At 39.5% G+C, this 14,029-nt stretch overlaps 1 protein-coding gene across 4 annotated transcripts in view; it reads right to left on the reverse strand.

The window, feature by feature from the left end:
* The window catches only part of PAK5 (p21 (RAC1) activated kinase 5), a 324,810-nt gene that overhangs the window by 170,952 nt on the left and 139,829 nt on the right, over positions 1–14,029 (reverse strand). For all 4 annotated transcript variants that reach the window (XM_021077404.1, XM_021077406.1, XM_021077405.1 and 1 more), the window contains one exon: positions 9,053–9,202. The gene's annotated coding sequence lies outside the window, so the exon portion shown is untranslated. The remainder of the gene's footprint in view (positions 1–9,052; positions 9,203–14,029) is intronic.

Below are 14,029 nucleotides of genomic sequence, written 5' to 3' on the forward strand. Positions count from 1 at the left end.
AGCTAACCCACCCAAACGAACTCATCCCAGGTCTTGACATCCTTGTTAGGGCCCCGAGTCTGTAACAGGAGACCCTACAAAGCTGTGCATTTAGGCTTCCTTGCAGCTCTGCCAATCTGAGAGTCAGATCCTGGATCTGAATTTCATCATGGACTGTCCTGAAATGGTCAAAGATAAGCCTCCTGTAAAGCTGCCCTCTGGCTTCAGAACATGATTTAAGTTGGCAATTAACAACCCTCTGTCTAACTTTGGGTGGGTGGGGGGAAAGAAGTCACCTTATTCCACAATCTGTATAATTATCATTGCATGTTGGAGCTATTAGATATCCCAACACTTGACCATCTCCTTAAACCTTATCTCAAGTGACTCTAGGTAAAAGCTTAAATAATTGTGATGCTCCTCCAATCACCACAAAAAATTTTGTCCCTGTTTCCTTCAGACAGGTGAATAATCCAATTTCCAAAGGCTCTCACAGGGTATTCTTTCTACAACCATGTACTTTAGCTCAATTTCCCAGGGAACAAGCATTAAGGGCTGGTGCCTCAGTTGGAATATGCAATCCCAGGGTAGGAGAGAAAGGAGAAAAGAAATGAGGCAGGGAAGGATAAGAAGCAAGACAAGTCTTCCACTACCATTCTGAGGATGGCATTATTATAAACCAGGAAGAAACACAGCCAGGAGCCCAGCAGATGCACCTGCTAAGTGACATGGGATACCTCTCAACATTCTATTCAGGGACATACCATGGAAGAGACCACCAGAGAGACAAATGGAGAGAGTATTTACCTGCCTTGCTCCTTCTCTCTCCCCCAGGAGCAAGCTGCTCAGGATATAGGTCAGTGTTTTTCAGCCAGATAGAGCTTTGTTCCCCGGGGGGATATTTGACTAGAGACAATTTTATGTCTAGAGATATTTTTGCTGCGGTCACAACTGGGAGAATCTATTGGCATCTTGTGAGTAGAGGCCAAGGATAATGTTACACTACTACAGAGCACAGGACAGTGCCCTCCTCCTTCAACAAGAATTTTTCAGTCCAAAACATCATGAATACTATGGCAACCAAACCCTGTTCCAGGTGACAGCAAAGGCAAGAGAATATGAAGAGATGCCAACCATGCTGACAAAACAACCAACAGAAAGAAGAAAGAAGATGTGGAAGACATTTCACAGAAGAGAAAACACAAATGGAGAACAAAGCATGAAAAGATCTGAACCTCATTAGTAAACAGGGAACTCAAATCCCAGTAAGATACTATTTCACACCCAACTGAGTGGCAAAAATTAAGATCTCGAGAACACCAAGCACGGCGAGATTGGGCCTCCAAGGGAATTCTCATTTACTGCTGAGCTGGACAGGAGTGTAAATTGCAATTGTCTCTTTGGGAAAGGGCTTAGTGTCATGTTGTAAAGTTGAGCACATACATATTAATTGATTTTTTTGTTCACATACATATTTAAGCTGGCCACTCATCCCAGTTTGCCTGAGACTGTCCTGGTTTTAGTGCTTCAAGTCCTGCATCCTTAGGAAACTCCACAGTTTCAGGCAAACTGGGATGATCAGTCACCTGAATATCTTACATCCCACCAACTGATTCATATGTATGTAGCCTGAGACAACTCTTGCCCAAGCACCAGAAGTATAAGAAAACAAATCATAGTATTTTCATGACAGCAGAAAACAGAAATAAGAGTAATGGCAACCTACAGGAGAAGACACAAATGGTGATATAGTCACACAATGTAATCATTTTTAGCTGTGAAAATAAACTACAGCCGCATGTAACAACATGGATCAATCACAGAAACAACCATCCAACCTTGCAGACTATATGACCATGAGATCATTATTATAAAGCTCAAAAAGAAGCAAAAATAAAACATTTCATAGAGATAAACTTATGTTTGGTCCAGTTTCTTTTTCAGCAAGAAGATGGTGAATGGTTGACAAATTTAGGATAGTGGTTACCTCTGGAGGGGAGGTGGGGAAATGGAATGGGAAGCGGCCCTCCTCCCCAAACAAAAATTAAGTCATCAATGATTACATCCTCAGAGAGGATTCACTGGACTTTGTATCTTTAGTGTCTGCTTTAATGGTGTTGTTTTCTTTTGGCTATGTTATTTTCTGTTTATTTTACTTCTTTTAAAAAAATATTCATCTTTATCTCTCTTTTCAGAAATAGGAAATGAAGAGTCAACAATAGTACTTGGGAGGGAAGAATGAATGTAACACATTTCCAAGTCAATGCAGGTGGGTATTTTGACCCCAGATTCTCCATTCATGGGTCGTGCCAACATTTATTTTCACAGTCAAGTTTCCATTCTGCCTCCAAGGAGCTGGAGATTTAATGTCAGCCTGTTAAGACTCCGGTAGAATTTGCTGCACCTGGTCACTTGGGAGAGCATCACACTTAAAACATGGGCCCAGGAGAACAATAAAAACTTAGGAAAACTGCAGAATAGGGCTGCCGTTTTATTTTATATTTTATTTTTTGTCTTTTTAGGGCCACTCTCATGGCATATAGAGGTTCCCAGGCTAGGGGTCGAATTGGAGCTGTAGCTGCCAGCCTACACCACAGCCACAGCAACACGGGATCTAAGCCGAGTCTGTGGTCTATACCACAGCTCACAGCAATACTGGATCCTTAACCCACTGAGCAAGTCCAGGATCAAACCTGTGTCCTCATGGATGCTAGTCAGGTTCATTTCTGCTGAGCCATGATGGGAACTCCCTGGGGCTGCTGTTTAATTCACATAATTTAGTCTCAAAGTGAAGAAATCTGTGAACTGAAAATTACCATTTTTCACACACACACACACACACACACACGCACGCACACACACATACATCCTGATGGAAAACACACAAGCACAAATTTCTACAAATACACCCCTAATGTCAGTGGAGCCCACCTGCCTTACAGAAACCTGCCCCATACACTTGGCCTTAGCAAAGTCTAGAGCCTTGGAATTTCAGTTTGGAACCATATTCCAAAAATTCTTTGTTTCCATAACACCCACTCCCTACACTTAGAATGTTACGGAAGGTGCATCACAGAAAGATTCTACCATGAAATCCACATCATTGCATTACTTCCCTGAAGCCACAAATACATTCATGAGCAGAAAACTTCATTCAAGCCCACTATGAACTTCATCTTCTTCTCCAAGCACCCATCAAAGTATTTCCTTCCTTCTTCCTTTTCTCCATCTATTTGAAATAAATACAAACACTACAATACCTTTCATAAATGAAAAGTCTTCTAATTGTTTTCACTCTGTGCTATATCAACCTGTCCACTCACCCATCCATCCATCTATCCATCCATCCATGCACCTGTCTTTGATCATCCGTCCATTGGCTCTTCACTCTTTCATAAACATATATTATTCTGCCTGCAAGTTAACTTTCATTTTCCTGAATTCTGGTACATCCTATATGTTTAGATTCTTTAAACTTGCGCTTCCCCCCTCTCTCTCATGGTGCTTGCCTCTTCTCGTTCCCTCGCCCCCATATGCCTTCACTTCCAAATCACCTAACAGCATCACAGGACATCTTCTTTTGTGTCTTTGAACACATACTAACTTCTACGCCTTAAACTTGCTTCCTACTTCACTCTGTCAGAGGAACACCTACCCATCTTGCAGGTTTTAAACTAGATGTTTCTGTTCTTGGCAAACGTCAATCTAGAGCTCCCCTTCCTGTATGGGACTCTGAAGCTTTTCTCACCAAGAGGTGGAATCTATTTGCACATCCCTTAAATTTGGGCTGGGCTTGTGATCTGCTTTGGCCTGTATAATAAAGCAAAAGTGACTGTTCTGAGCCTAGACCTCAAGAAACTCTTCATAGTTTTTTTTAAAATTATAGTTGATTTACACTGTTTCTTCATGTTTTGTTGTAAAGGAAAGTGACTCAATCACACACATTTTCCTGTGTTGTAACATCAGGGCCCCATTGCCCATTCATTCCAAATATAACACTTTGCATCCAAAAAACCTCCCAAATGCCCATCCATCCCACTCCCTCCCCCTTCTCCCTGGGAACTCCAAGTCTGCTCTCCTTGGCCATGATCTGTTTCTGTTTTTTTTAGACAGGATCATCTGTTCCATATTTTAGATTTCACAAATGAGTGCTATCATATAGTATTTGTCTTTTTCTTTCTGGCTTACTTCAAATTTGAGACTCTCTAGTTCTAAACTTTTATGCTTTGATTTACTCCCTTAAACCTTCCTCAACTGAAGTGATTGAGCCTGGGCTAGCATGATGGAGAACTGAGTTGTCCCAGCTACTCCCAATTAATTACCAGCTTTGTGTTTGAAGCCATCTCAGACTATCCATGCCCTAGTCAGCCTGCCAGCTGACTGCAGACAAATGGGTGAATTCAGGTGAGATCAGCCAAACCTAGCCCAGATCAGAGATCCTCACGTCAACCATTGATTAATGAGCAGAACACACACTTACTGTCTTAAGCTACTAAGTTACAGGGTTATTTGTTACACGGCAACAATGGATATTCTTTCTTGATCCTATTTAATAGCTGCAACATACTTTCATCATAGCCCTTATATCACTGTATATTTCCTTGTCTTTGTGTTCTACTATGCTTGAGCTCTTTGAAAATAGGGGGAATTTTTATTTTGTATCCCAGAATCTAAATAGCATCTGCCAACTTTTCAATAAATGGGTGTTAGAAAAACATCAATGATTAATTAGTTGATTAAGGATTACAATGATGGCCAAGTGATGGTTTTAGAGGTGGACAAACCAGAGTTTGAATCCCAACTCCATTTCCTGTGTGTGTGGCTCCAGAGCATACAACTTTATCTGCCCATGTATAAACTGAAGATTAGAATATTGCACATGCTAAAGGACTGTGGTAATAAGATATATATTCCCAACCTGGCACGGAATGAGCATTCAACAAATAAGAATCAGCGGATAATATGTACATAAAGCATTTAGTGTAGTAAGTGGCTTTCTGTTACTCAACAAGTAGGATTAATTAATAGGATGTACTAAACTATTAATATGATCATGATCACCATCACTGTTGTGGCTTCTTATAGGAGAAACTGTAGGTGCTCCATCCATCCCTTGGAATTCATCATTTCTCTGTGTGCTGACCTGATGGTGGCTTTTAACGACTGGGACTCTGCCTGAGGGCTTCCTCTGGTTGCTAGAGTGCCCTTGGTCCATATACATTATAGGCCACAAATGCCAGGGACCCCCACTCCCTCCCACCCTGAGGAGCAGCCCTCAACCAAGGTATATGAGAGAAGAGAGCTACATATCCCAATTTCCTTGCCCTTGGTCAGGAAAAATCCAAGGTATGTTCTATACTATATCTCAGAACTGCCTTAATGGGATTGTGTGTCTGTTGGTCACAGCAGTGATAAGATACTTAGTTTGTCTCTTCTCTTTTCCCATCTCACATTCCTACTCTCCTACAAAGATATACTAGCATCACTCCCAAATACACACCAGCATCCAAATTTAGAATCACCATCTGATTCTAGGGAAATCAATCTAAAATGATATTACTCTTTCTGTTTTATTTTATCAGTACTGCTTCAGAATCTAATTACTTCTTCCAGGAATTCCGACTACCGTTTGAAAGCCTAGCCCTTTAATGATCTTTCCAGCTAAACAAAGAGTTGTATCCAGCTCAGTGATGACAAAACCAGGCAAAGAATCTAGTATGCTATCTTGAATCTTCTTGGATGACCTCATCACGGCTCAGTTCTCTTAAGTATATCAGGATAGGGTTAACTTGTAGTTGATCTTGGGTAGCTCTGTGCTCATCTTGAAGGGTACCTGAAACCATGGTATTGATTCTTGGCCAACACAGAGTGAAATGTACTAGCTAGGATTTATAATGTGCTGTTAAAATCCCAAACCCACCCCAGGCCTCCTGTACTAGCCTGTGTGTGCTATTTATTGGAACTGTATGGATTGATGGTTTGTACCTGTTTATAAAGTCTGCGTTTAGCTGCCTGAGTTGTGGAATATAAAATACCCCTCAGTAAGTTTGAGCCTTGGCTCCTCGTATCTTTCTGGTCCATGATCATAAGACAAAGCACATCCTGTGTGATGGAGAAAGGGCTCTGGGAGCTATACTTGGAAGCCTCAGTCTCCTTGGATGTTTGCTGGGCTTGCTTTCTCCTGCTGGACCTGATCTTTTGCCATTATGTATACATCTTGCGTGTCCTCTCAAGTCTTTTAAACTACATGACATTATGTAACTGATGCAGTAACGCTCTGTTCTGACAACTCTTTTGATAGGGGTCTGGAGTGGATGAAGGAAGGGCCTACAGCACCTGGATTTAGAACCATTTCAGAAAGTTACCAGTCTTGGAAAGCAGGGATCTGTCCTTTGCTCAGCTCTTAAAACGTTGGGGCTGAGTCATCATGAAAACTCTTCTGCACACAGACTTGAGGTTGGTTCATGCTCCAACAGTGGCTGTGGGCTTCTTGAAGTCTTGGGCCCACCTGTCAAGGCTACTGCATAATTCCTTATATCCTCTGATCACCCCCACCATGAGCTTTGCTAATGGTACACACTCTAATACATGAAGCACTGCCTGCAGAGAGCATTAGTTTCTCTGGCAAATACCGCTTAAATCCACATATTCTTTTCTTTTTAAAAACTGAAATATAGTTGATTTACACTGTTTCAGGTGTACAGCAAAATGATTTACACACACACACGTTTTTATAGTTCCCTGTGCTATACAAGTAGGTCCTTGTTGGTTATCCATTTTATATATGGTAGTGTGTATCTGTTAATCCCAAACTCCTAATTTATTCTTCCCTAACCTCTGCCTTTCCCCTTTGGTAATCATAAATTTGTTTTCTACATCGTTGAGTCTGTTTCAGTTTTGTAATAAGTCATTTGTGTCATTTTTTGAGATTGCGCATATAAGTGATTTCATATGATATCTGTTTTTCTATGACATATTTCACTTACTATGATGAGCTCTAGGTCCATCCACATTGTTTCAAATGGCATTATTTAATTCTTTTTTATGGCTGAGTAATATTCCATTGTTTATATATACCACATCGTCTTTACCCATTCATCTGTTGATGGTCACTTAGGTTGTTTCCATGCCTTACATATTGTAAATAGTGCTGCTATGAACTTATCGTAAGTAGTGCACATATCTCCTCAAATTATAGTTTTTGTCTTTTCCTGATATATGCCCAGGAGTGGGACTGCTGGATATGATAACTGCACTTTTAGTTTTTCAGGAACCTCCATACTGCTCTCCATAGTGGTTGTACTAACTTATATTCCCACCAACAGTGTAATAGGGTTCCCTTTTCTCTATACCCTCTCCAGCATTTATCATTTGTAGACTTTTTTGATGATAGCCATTCTGACTGGTGTGAAGTGGTACCTCGTAGTTTTGATCTGCATTTCTCTAATACTTAGTTATACTGAGCATCTTTTCATGTGCCTCTTGGCCATCTGCATGTCAGCCATCTGCATGTCTTTGGAAAAATGTCTATTTAGGTCTTCTGCCCATTTTTTGATTATTTTTTATATTGAGCTATATAAGCTGTTGGTATATTTTGGAAATTAATCTCTTACATATTCCTGTCCTTTTAAAAACACCAATTTTCAATATTATTTTCATTTTTCCTTTAATGTTCCATATAGGAATAATCCAGTATGAAAGTTTTAGTCTTGAAGTTATGCTTGACTAACCTAAGCCACCAGTCCTTTAAAAATGCATATGCCCTACTTATCCAGAAGGGCACCCTTCAGTTATTTAAATAAATTAAAAAAATAAATTTCAAATATCGATTATTTAAGTAACACTCTTCTCAGATGTCAGGAACTAGGCAGGAAGGAAGAATGTTGTTGAAAAAGCATCTGGAAAGCTCAAGTCTCCAAGTGTTGCAAGAACACCTACCTTGAAATGAGATTTCAGAGCAGAATTTTAAGTCTTTTCACAATGTGACATCAATATTCTCTAAGTTTCAGAAGCCACAAACATATATATGAGAAGCTGTTCTTTGAAACAGCAAAATAAATAACCATTTAACTACTGCACATTAAAACACAAATGAAAGCATACCCTATATATGAAATTTAAAATTATGTTTGGGGATTCATAAAGAGCACTGGCAGTCTTCTAGTTTAAACACATCTATTCCTGATGCCATGTCCCTAAGCCAACTCACCAGCAACTCTTGCTTAGATGACAGCACCCTGTTTTCCATTGTCACTGAGCCCCTAATCTTTAGCTAAATAAAGCAGAATGATCTTTCAAAAATATGAATTCACTTATATAAATTCCTCTGCTAATAACTCTCCAATGGCTTATGTCTTCACTGGAGTAAAATCAAGACACTCCTCCATGTCGAAAGGCTCTCCAAGTTCTCTACATCACGATTTTCCAAATACCCTCTCAAAGCAATAATGGCTTCCTGAGCCTCGAATATATCCATCTGGATCCTGGTTCATAGCACAGGCAAGGTTCTATCTGCAAACCTTTACCCAGCTGGCTCTTTCCTATCATTCAACTCAAAATTCTCTAAGTGGTCTGCTTTGACATCCAAAAGAAGTAGCCCTTCAATCATCCTTTATTTTATTAACCTGATTGCCACATTCATGAACATTTTGAATGACCCCAGTTTCTTTTGTGCTGATTTATAGTCATCCCCAGTACCCGGGGGCAACTGGTTTCAGGATGCCTGTGGCTACCAAAGTCCATGGATGCTCATGTCCTATATATAAAATAGCACAATAAAGTCGGCCCTCTGTATCTGCAGGTTCCCCACCCAGGGACTCAATGTAGATGTAGAATCCATGGATATGGTGGGCTGACTCTACATACTGATATCCTCCCACTACATGAATGCCAGCTCCTTCAAAGCTGCCTTTTTGTTCACCGTTGTATCCTTAAATGCCTGGAACAATGTGCAGGCATGTAGATGTTATCTCATGAATATATTAAAAGGTACTTTTTGGTTTCTTACCATTGCATAATTTAAAATAAAACTGTAAAGGAGAAAAAAAAACCATAACATAATTTATTCCCCTACCTTTTTTATGATGGCTGTGGATGAATCAGACTCCAGAGGAGGGTGGCTATTCCTGCTCTACAACTTTTCTTTGGAGTTCTTCAGGGTTCTTCATTTTTCCTCACTGTTCATTTTGGCAAGAAGGTGGAAGCATTTCGCCACAGTGTATTTCTGCAACAACATGGTACCAACATGAGTCAGAACGCCACCAACATTATGCTGTGTTTAAAAATAAAAATAAAACCTCATTCTCCATGCTGGACATCCTTTCTTTTCTGTTTCAGTCCTTTTCTCAGACATGTAGTTACTGATCTGCATGTTATGACCTGAGCACCCCCAGGCAAGACCAGGTTCCCCTTAGCACTGCCTGCATCTGTCACAGCACTTTCCCTAATCATTCTACTGGGAGTGCATCTCTCTTGTGGATGGTGAGCCCTCTAGGGACAGGAACTGTGGATTTGGCCTGTGAATCTTTGGGGCCTCGTCCACTGGCTAGTAGTTATACAGGTTTAATACAGTTGATTCTCATTATTTTTCATCATTATGTTCTATTAAGTTGCCACCAACACTGAATCAGTGTTGTTCTAAGAGGAAATACAGGATTAGGTTTCTGCTAGTTTGCATCGATCAACCAATACATGACTTTGCTATTTGGTTTTATATGTGTTTCCATTTAAAGACACCTCATTTAATATATATTATTGGTTCACTTACACTCAACCCACAGCCAAGAGTTCTACAACTCATACCTGAACAAGGCTTCTCTAAGACATACATTTTCTCCGTAAGGTATATCACAGCCTTCCTGCTCTTAGGAATACTAGGCAGCACTTCAGCACTATGCTGGGGTGGGGGTGGGGGGTGGGGGGCATTTCCAACAGTGAAATCAGCAAGAAAAAGAACAGAAATGCAAAAAAATAATAATAATTAGGTGAGTTTGCAAATACAAAACCCATGAATAATGAGGAACCACTGTATGCACGCTGGTGAATCTTACGTAGTCTATATGCAGATATTATGGCATAGCAGAGCACTGCCCTTTAAATGAGCAAAAAATAAATGCTGATAGGGTAGAAAGAGACCAATACAGATTTTCTTTTCTCTTTCTTTTTTCTTTTTTTTCTTTTCAGACTGCACCTGTGGCATATGGACGTTCCCAGGCTAGGAGATGAATTGGAGCTACAGCCACTGGCCTATACCACAGCCATAGCAACACAGGATCTAAGCCATGTCTGCGAACTACACCACAGCTCACGGCAATGCCGGATCCTTAACCCACTGAGCATGGCCAGGGATCGAACCCACATTCTCATGGATCCTAGCTGGGTTCGTTAACTGCTGAGCCACGAAGAGAACTCTCCAATACAGATTTTCTATGCTTTGTGAAATATCCAAAAACTGAGAGCAATATTCTCCTCTATCCTATTAAAAGGACAAGTTCCAGATCCCAGTTCTTTTCTTCTGCCTGATATTACTCACGACTCATCCAATTTCCAGACAAGCTCAAAGAAAATCTCCTTGAAAAGAACTATAGGTTGATGGAGTTCCTGTCGTGGCGTAGAGGAAACGAACCCTACTAGGAACCATGAGGTTGCAGGTTCGATCAGTGGCCTCACTCAGTGGGTTAAGGATCCGGCATTACCCTGAGCTGTGGCGCAGGTTGCAGACACTGCTTGGATCCTAGTATTGCTGTGGCTGTGGCATAGGCCGGTGGCTTTAGCTCTGATTAGACCCCAAAAGCCTGGGAACCTCCACATGCTGCAGGGTGGCCCTAAAAAGACAAAAAGACAAAAAAAATTAAAAAAAAAAAGAACTATAGGTTGATAGTCTACCTTATCCATTATGGGACAACCCAAACTGCCCCCAGAAGATGGCTCCACTTTCCTCCTTGGATTTTAAGAAGAAATACTGCTTTTATTTCATTACATGGGTCAGCTAACTTTAAGTATACAATGTACCCATGTAATAGACTTCTTTATTTTGTAAAAATATCAGTACTTTGTGCCATAAACAATAAAGCTATCACACTTTATGCATCTACTAACACATCTGAAGGACACTGAAGATTTCCTTAGGAATACAGATTTATGTTTTACAGCGGCTGCAAAATTTTTCCAATTAAGGTTCCCTCTCAAAATTTTAAACTGGTTAATTTAAACCTTGATTTATATGTGGCTCATGCAAAGTAATTTGGTGGTAAAATCACTTTCACAAAAGCATGCCCTATGTTTTTTAAGCTACCATTGCTGAGATCAGAAGGATTTGCAGAAAGTGATGTTTAGCAAAGGTAACAAGAAAGAGAAGGATGGTTCTGAAAGCTCAGTTCTTATGTGTTCAAAATCAGCTAAAATATAAGTAGATATATATTTCTTTTAAAATTTCTTGTGAGATTCTCTTCATATATGTCAGAGTATCAGAAGATAAATCACCTTGTCAGGAAATATAATTTTAGGACTCATCTAACCACATGGGTATACTGCATAACAATAAGGTAATTCAATATTTTTATAAAAGTAATCCTTTGATCTAGGAAAATAAAATGAATTAAAAGCATATTATTTTCCTTTTGTATTTATTCTGCAAAGAACATTTTTTAAAAAAATAGATGCCATTAACTTACTTTAATATGTTCCCAGATCATCACTAAAACTCAAATTTCTTTCTCTTTAAACATCTAAGAAATCTTTATTTATATATCTATGATAAAGCTACATGGCCACTCTTGACCTAGAAAAAAAAAGCAATCTTAATGTTTAGATAATGGCCATCCCATTCTGAACCTGTTGATAATGTACATCTTAATATGAGGTAGTAATGCCAACTAAATTTCATATTTGCATTTCCAACCTTCAAGTGGAAGGGATTGGCTTTGCAACTGACAGCGTGGCTCAACCTTGTACTAACTGTATGATTGATTTGGGCCTATGAGTTCTTCCCCAAATTTATTCATTCCCCTGAAAAGTGGAGATGGACATCATGTTCTCGACTAGGGTGGTCCTCGTGATAAAGTGAAAATGCTGGTGTAAAGTACCTGGCCAATAGTGAAGAGTAAAAAAATGTCAGTTCTTGCTTTTACTAAGAACAAACCCAGCCCAAGCAGCACTGTAGATAATTGAATTTAGCTCTTAAAGCCAAAATATAGTGACCTGTCACTTTTGGGTAATTTGAAAAAAAAAAGTTATAGTTCACTCATATTTTGATTTACCAACCAAACAAGCATCTCTATGGCCGTGATATGTGTGTGTGTTATAATATATTAAACACAAAATCTCTCTGAGTCTATTTTATGTAAAACAGGACAAGGATTTACCGTCAGTCGTATTAGGACAAATAGTTCTGTCCTTTCACACTATATTCTTTCATTCAAAGATGAAAGCACTTATGCAGATGCGTTTTAAGGCAGTTTAGGGCCAGGATGAAATGGGCCCCATCAGCCCTACAATCACAGAATGTCTGTTACATCATTTACCCTTTCATCTACTTCCTCTAGTAACAAGAAATGCAAATTTGTGAGTGGTAGGTTTAAGATATGATCTGTGCTATTATGTTAGGGGAAAAAAAAAGGACTTTTTTTTCCTCTATAATAACAGGCTATGTATGACCTTGGCCTCATTAATACTGAATTCTGGCCAAAGGAACTCCAATGGGTTATGAAATCATGAGAGCTGCAAAAATCTCATCAGGCTAAATCTTCCAGCAATTCTAAGGCATTGGGGTGGGAGGAGAAACAAATGGATTTCATGGAGAAAACTTAATGCAAAATTAATTTCTTAACCCTTTTTTTTAAAAAAAGCTAGAACCTTCCAACAAGAAATATGGATCATTCATGAAGACATTATCTCTACCAGTGTGCCATTTTTAAATAGCTTTTTGTGTATACTTTAAAAATTTATTTTACTTTTTTGTCTTTCATCCTTTTTTTAGGGCCATACCCGTAGCACATGGGGGTTCCCAGGCTAAGGGTCTAACTGGAGCTGTTGCTGCCGGCCTACGCCACAGCCACAGCAACGCCAGGTCGGAGCCATGTCTGCAATCTACACCGCGGCTCATGGCAATGCTGGATCCTTAACCCACTGAGTGAGGCCAGGGATCGAACCTGCAACCTCATGGTTCCTGGTTGGATTCATTTCCGCTGTGCCACGATGGGAAATCCATAAAAAAATTTATTTTATTGAAGTATAGTTCATTGACAATATTGTGTTAGTTTCAGGTATATAGCAAAATGATTCAGTTATGTATATGTGTTGAATATATATGTGTGTATAGAAAAGAATATGTAGCATATATATTTTTATATATAGAAAAGAATATATATATATATATTATTTCCAGATTCTTCTCCCTTATAGGTTATTATAAAAATACTGAGTATAGTTTCCTGTGCTACACAGTAGGTCCTTGTTGGTTATCTATTCTAGTGAGTATATGTATTAACCCCGACCCATGATTTATCCCCCCCCTCATTGTATATACTTTAGAATGGAGATAACTTTCAGCTAGATGCTGTGTTCCTCATTGAATAAGTAAAATTTAGGTGCACAAAGTGTTTCATTAGCAGGCTTGACTGTAAAAGCCAAGCAGAAAACAATCTGGCAGAGATGGTTTAATACAAGCCTCCTCTGAGGAGTTGAAAACATCATCATATTTGTTTCCTGCTCTTCATCTGGCCCTCTGGGTTCTCTGTCTCTCTCCATAATAAAATATTTATAGCCAAGCCCAGCATCCTTTCCTCTTCCTGCACTGATGGAATAAGGTATGTTCTGCTTCCTCGAGAGAAAACAACAACGTAACGGAAACACAAAAATTTGAATAAATAACTTTGGGGAGGAGTCGAAAAACCTCATCCACGCCAAGAAGAGATGTTCTTTCCTTCAAAGCAAGATAACAGTGACATATGGGACTGCATGTTTGCAGTAATTATTTACACCCTTGTTTGAATGCACTGAACTCTCTCCAGGGAAACTTCTTGGGAACCTAGAGAATTAATTATCTGCTGTC

This window comes from Sus scrofa, chromosome 17, assembly GCF_000003025.6.
Source record: "Sus scrofa isolate TJ Tabasco breed Duroc chromosome 17, Sscrofa11.1, whole genome shotgun sequence".
Taxonomy (NCBI): Eukaryota; Metazoa; Chordata; class Mammalia; order Artiodactyla; family Suidae; genus Sus; species Sus scrofa.